Raw genomic sequence first — 6,979 nt, forward strand, 5'->3', positions numbered from 1 at the left:
GCTCCAATTGAAAGCGGCCGGAACCAAGGTAGTAGACATATCTACAAGCACCTGTTTTGCGGCAGCTACCGCTGTTGCGACTATCTCAGATGATCTCTTTTCAATCGCAATCTCAATCTTCTTGTCGACGTTCTCTTCAGTTAGCCTCCTTCTTTCCTTTCTCTCCTCCATGGTCTCACGGTAGTACTTCTTCCACGTGGCGTCGCCTCCGACACCGTGCACGCGTCCATATGACGGTCGAGTCTCCACCGGGAGTCCTTTCAATATGTTAAACGCCCGGTTGAATGGAGTGTCCCACTTGGGCCTCGCCAATGCCTCAGACGGCGAGTCGCTTTCGGCCGCAATCCTGTGCTGCTCTCTCTGCAAAAGGCACAAGGATCATTTACAAATATGACTAACGTGCAGTCGAAATGATCAGAAACTAAAATTACCAGCAGTCTAATGAACTCCGTCGTGACCGCGTTCTTCTTGGAAACCTTCTTCACTGGGTCCCAACGATGCCGGGCCCTGAGGACGTCACACTCCTACGAGATGGTGAACTCCGCCAAGGGGTATGGGATGCCCAGAATCGCGGCTTCCGCGTCCTCCTTGGCCCATATGGATCTCATCCCGCCGTAACCACGGCTTCCGAGGTGGTGGCACCCAATGTTCTTATGTTGAAGCCCCTTCATGTACCCTGACTTTTTTTGGCATCTTCGGCCTCACAAGCCGCCTTGAATATTTCAAAGTGCTCTTCCGTGATTGTCGGATTATCCTTTACAATCTCGTAGTAGGGTTCCTTTTTGTTGAAGATCCGATATTTCACCCTTGCTTTCTAGGCGGCCAACACGTCGCTAAACTTGCTCATGGCGTGTTTGTTTATCTTCTTCATTGTCGGGTCCTTATCTGGATCTTTATAATCCTTTTCATTCCGGCCCGGGAACAAGAATATCTGGTGCAGCTTCTTTAGGAGGGAGGGCCTCATATTATCTAACTTTTTTAGTTTCTCATCGTTGAGGGTGGCGGTTGTCCGTATGATGCAGCCAATTTGATTACCGTAGCACGCGCGTGCTTCCTCGGGCGCGTTTGGCTAAAAATTGCCGTTGTCCACCTCTGTGACAACCAGTCTAGTAGTCCTGAGCTTGTTAGGAAGTTTTCGCCTCTTTGCTTTCGGTTCTATACCGGCTCCGCTCCCCGAGGCAGTGCCGGTCTCAGTCTCAGCGCCGGTCTGCGTGTCGGTCTTAGTCCCCGAGACGACCGGTGGGACCGACAACAACATCGGTTGATCCTCGGCAAGGCTCAAAAATTCATCTGCCGCCAGGTAGACGTCGTCGCAATCACCAGAACCCTGTCCTTCAGCGTTGCTAGACATGTTTTCTATGATTAAATCTAGTAAATTAATTCTAGACCTAATAAAATGAATAATGACATACAAAAGGCCTATGTTTTGCAGGAACGTTGACTCCTTCCTGGTGCGGCAACTCCTGGGCACTCGATATGTCCTAGTTTGTAGCACAAGTCATGCCGAAATTCACGGAAAATTTTGGCATGACCTTTGCTGAAAAGTGGACAAATCGAGAACCTGAAATTTGCAGGAATGGAAATGAATCAACATTCCGGCAAAACATAGGCCACTCAGCTTCATTCCGTGGAAAAAACAAAAGGCCACTTGGGCACAATCGAAACATGGGCAAACACAATTGAGGAATTTGCATATATCCTGACCACTTCAAATTTGCATGTCCTAGCGTTTTACACTTCAAGAAAATCTACACAAATCTCATGCTCTCTCAAACTCAATTCAAAAACCAAATATAGATTTTATTTAGTTAACTACTGAACTAAAATTTTCTCTAAACTAAAGCCTACTTCCCTAATTAACATCTAGTTAAACAAACTCAATTCAAAAACTAAACCCTACTGAACTAATTAACATCTACATTATCTACTACTTAACATCGTCTATTATTACCCTAACTAGAGAACATCACCATTATCTACTACTTAACATTAACATCTATTAACTAAAAAGGATGGGTGGGGGGCTTACAGAGAGGGGAGAGACGGTGGCGGGGAGGTGCACGGCGACGGAGGTAGGGGCGGCGAGGGCGGGCTCAGGATCTGGACACGGCGGTCCTGGCGGGCTCGGGGGCGGTGAGGTCGAGGGCGGCGGTGGTGAGGTCGAGGAAGGCGACGGTGAGGTCGAGGGCGGCCTGAGAGGCGGCGACGGTGAGGCTGGGTGGCCTCGGGTGGCGGCCGTGAGGATGAGCGCGGCGTCGACGCCTGCAGGAGATGGCGGCGAAGTGGGGGCAACGGCGAAGTGGGGGAGACGGCGGCGAAGTGGGCGAGGGATCGATTTGGGGGAGAAGTGGTGGCCGGGGGGAAACCGTTTTTGGTTAAGTCAAAAGTAACGGTAGCATGTTACAGAAAACGCGCTACAGCTAAGTTAGCTATAGCGCGTTTCAGAAAGCGCGCTACTGCTACGTCTTCACCATTTTTCCTTTTCATTTATTTTTATTTACATTATATATTTTTCCTTTCTCCTTTTTCTATTTATTTCATTTTAATTTACCTCTCTATTCATTTTTCATTTTATTTTCTTTTCGTTAGCAGTAGCGATTTACGCATTAACACGCTGCTATAAGTTTATTAGCGGTAGCGCGGTTTTTGGAAGATCGCTACTACTATGTGTAGCCCATCGGCTAAGTGATTGGAATTTTAGTAGTAGCGAGTTTTCGGTGAGACGCGCTACTGATATATGTCCATCTGCAGGGTGCTTATTTTGCACGCGCTACTGTTGTCTAGCAGTAGCATGCTGTTTTAACAAGCGCTACTGCTAAAGTTCTCTATATAACGTTTTCCCTAGTACTGGCGGTTGGCTGCTTTAAACGATAGTTTGTGGTGGTTTGTCGAGGCCACACTCGATGCCTTCGACGAAGACTACAAGGTGTTTTCTCAGCATGCACGTGCTTAGCTCAACTCGAGAGCCAGCAAGGCAAAAGAATGAATACTCATACATAGGAGAAGATTATCATATAGATAAAAAGGTAGCCCCCGAGTGTGCCTCGGGGTACCTGTTGTCTTTACTTTGTACAAAAGGTAGCATGGTATGTACACTTCATCAACTGTAAAACGAACAGAGAAGGTTCACATTCCATGGGTGCTCTGACTCTTGGCTGGCTGTGTCCCTCTTGCCTGCCTTGGGCTTCTGTGCGTCGATGAGGTAGTAGGAGTCATTGGCCAGGGCCTTGCTGATGATGAAAGGCCTCTCCCAAGGAGCCGAGAGCTTGTGTTGGCCTGCTGTTCACTGGATCAGTCGGAGCACAAGGTCGCCCTCACAGAAGGTAAGCGGCTTGATCTTCTTGTTGTGGTAGCGGGGTAGGCTCTGCTGGTAGATGGCGGACCGGCTGAGTGCTAGCAGCCAGGCCTCTTCGAGCAGATCAATGTCGTCTTCACGTGCCTCTTTTGCTTCTGCCTCCATGTAAAGGGTGATGCGAAGAGACTCAATCTTGATAGCCGTTGGGATGATGGCCTCGGCCCCATACACGATGAAGAAATGTGTGAAGCTGGTTGATCTGTTTGGCATAGTATGGAGACTCCAAAGGACGGCCGACAGCTCCTTGATCTAGCAGCCGACCGAGTGCTCCAGTGGCTCGACCAGCCGAGGCTTGATGCCGGATAGGATGAGGCTGTTTGCTTGCTCCACCTGGCCGTTTGATTGTAGGTGGGCAACCGACACGAGGTCCAGTGGGATGCGCTACGTGATGTAGAAACGGGCCAAGGCGCCTTTGGCGAAGTTTGTGCCGTTGTCGGTGAAGATGCTGTGCTGGATGCTGTGTCGAATGGTGATGCCCGCAATGAATGTGATGGCTATGGGGCCGTTCAGCTTCTTGATTGGCCTCGCCTCAATCCACTTCGTGAACTTGTCCACAACAACCAGCAGATGGGTCATGATGCCGCGTGCTGTCTTGAATGGGCCCACCATATCCAACCCCCATACGGCAAATGACCAAGTGATGGGAATGGTCTTTAGTGTTGAAGCCGGCAGGTGCTGCTTGGTGTTGAAGCGCTGACACCCCTTGTACTTTTGGACCAACTCCTTGGCACCTTCCGGAGTGACCGGCCAGAAGAAACCATGGCGGAAGGCTTTGGCGACGAGGGCTCTGGAGGCAGCATGGTTGCCAAATTCACCTTGATGGATATCTACAAGGATAACAATGCCCTTCTCCGGCTCAAACAGCGCTGGAAGACATCAGTCGCACTGCGGCTGACGAGCTCTTTGTTGATGATTGTGTACGCAGCTGCCCAGTGTTGCACCTGTCAGGCCAAGACCTTGTTGGCTGGTAGCTCGTGGCTCAACAAGAAGTTGAGGATGGGCCACGCCCAAGACGGGGCATCCACCACTGTCATGATAGCAACCGGTGTTAGGGCGGCCGGGTTGGGAGGCGGTGTGTTGGAGCCAACGAGTCCTTGTTGCGTCGTTGAAGTCCCTAGGCCGACTACAATAGTCCTCGGGCCGGGTTCTGGAGTCCTCAGGCTGGGTTTGGGTGCTGCAGCCCTCAGGCCTCCTCTAGAAGTCCCCGGGCCAGTCGGTGAAGTCCCCGAGCCGGATCCGGCTGCCCCAGGGTCAGCCGAAAGGAGGATGGATTTTGGTTCTGGCGAAGGTTGGATAGACGGCTTGCACAAACAGTCGAGGGAGACGCCTGCTGGAATGGCCTGCCAGGAGAGCCAATCCATGTGTCGGCGTACTGGGAACCAGGATACCCAGACTTGCCTGTCTGCGGCCCACGTCGCGTTCCTGGTACGGCCCGGTAGGGCCCAGCTGATCGACCAGCTGCTCAAGACCCTCGCGAGGGGGCTAGCCCTGGCGAGGAGAACGACGAAGGCCTCCTCAGGGAGCAGCCTCACCTAGGCTGCTCCAAAGGGGCAACCAAGACCTCTCCCAAGAGTGGCCTTAGCTAGGCTGCTTCAGGAGGGCGGAGATCTCAAGGCAAGGGCTGCCTCAGGAGGAGGCAGTGACGCAAGCCATGACGAACCGTGCCAACTTTCATATCGGTGCAAAGGAGACCACGCAGGCGCAGGTTCCCGAGGGGCGAGACAAAGGTTTCCCCTTTGGTGCAACAAGATCGAAGACCGCAAGGACGACAGGAAGGATGTCATCGCCGAGCCCACCACCGCGTCACCGCCTGCCCTCTTTGCAGGCGAAGACCACCTTTTGTCAGGATAGGAGCGTCTTTGTGTTCCCGCTCAAATGGCCGTTGTGGGATTCCCTTCCCGCCTAAACATTTCGGGGGAAGAGGACCCTGGCCATCTATATAAGTAGCTAGGGTTCCTAGCATAGAGAAGGACCAACCCATTGGGACTTAGCATAGCAAAGGAGCAAGAACATCCGCTTCCTCACCCCTCTCGAGCTCGCCTCCTGAGCTCAGGAAACCACTGTATTTCTTCATACTCGAGCCCTCGCGAGGCCAATCCACTAAAGCAGGACGTTGGGTTTTACACCGCAAGGTGGCCTGAACCTGGGTAAACTCTTGTGTGCTCTACTTGTTTGCTTGCTTGCATTCCATTCCCACAACAAGGAGAAGAGCGAGGCGCTAGGTAGACGTGTAGTGGGAGAGATCTTCATCACACCCCTGTGTTTGAATCTTAAGGGTTTTGCGGAGCCCGAAATCCGACATTTGGCGCGCCAGGTAGGGGGCGTGTCGAAATCTCGCTTCTCCGACGACCTCGCTCCGCTCTTCTCCGTCGACCTCGTTTCACCGCCATGGTGGACACTCGCCGAGCACGTGCCGCCCGCCGCGCCGCCAACGTCACTCAGACGGCGCCCGGGGGCAACGGCGCACCACTCCGCCCCAACTCGCCGGTCGTCAACGCGGCCACGGACCCAGCCGTTCACGAGCAGCAGGACTCGTCGTTGCCGCTGTCCGTGTGGCGCAAAGGCCGCACGGCGACCCTGTCACCTTCGCCGGCCGCAGCGTCGTACTCGCTGGTCCGCAGCGGGCCGGTCTACCAGCAGCCTATGCTACTGATGGCGCGGGAGCTCCTACGCTACCGTCCGGCGGACGACCTCTACGACGAGTGGCTCCACTGCATCACCGAGCTCGTCAACGCCGCCGGGGAGGTGCCCGCACCAACCCATTCCTCTCGCCCTCCGTCGCCCATGGCGGGGAACGAGGACCACGACGCTCCGCCCCCACCTCCACCGCGCGGCACCGGCCAGGGGCTCAGGCGCGAGGCTCCATGGCGCGAACAGCCCCGCAGGGCCCCCGCGCGCGACGAGGAGAGCTGCCTGGTGGTCCCGCACCCCCAGGCAGAAGCGCGCGTGCTCCCCGCTCAGCAGCACCAGAACCGCTCCCCACAGGAGGTGGTGGCGCCCGCACCCCAAGATCCAGCACCGCAGGCGCAGGGAGCACCAGCAATCATGAGCGTTGCTGGATGCCGCGCCCTAGCTCCTGAGCTACGGCGCCTCGTCTAGCCCGGCAAGTTCAAGCCGGACTTGCCTCCGCGTTACGACGACACCGCTGACCCGGCGGAGTTCCTCCAGCTCTACGAGCTCAGCATCGAGGCGGCGAACGACACCAAGTAGGTCATGGCGAACTGGTTCCCCATGGCCCTCAAGGACGGTGCGCGCTCCTGGCTCCTGAACCTTCCTCCAGGATCCATCTCTTCTTGGGAGGAGCTTCGTGAGCGCTTCATTGCCAACTTCCAAGGTACCCGCGACCGAGCTCCAGCAGCCGTAGACCTGCGCCGTTGAAGCAGCAGCCTGGGGAGACCCTGCAGAAGTACATCCAACGCTTCAACACCGTGCGCCTCAAGATCCCCAGGGTCTCCGACGAGGCCATCATCTCGGCTTCTCTGACGGTGTCCGCGATGTCAGGATGAAGGAGGAGCTTGCCATCCACGAGGAGCTGTGCACGGCCCTCAAGATGTTCAATCTTGAGGCGAAGTCCGCCAGGGCAGAGGAAGGCCGCCTCTCCCTCCTGGAACTGCCTGAGGCGGA

The sequence above is a fragment of the Triticum urartu genome, chromosome 6A (assembly GCF_056163025.1).
Source record: "Triticum urartu cultivar PI428250 chromosome 6A, HENAU_Tu73, whole genome shotgun sequence".
In the NCBI taxonomy this organism is placed as follows: Eukaryota; Viridiplantae; Streptophyta; class Magnoliopsida; order Poales; family Poaceae; genus Triticum; species Triticum urartu.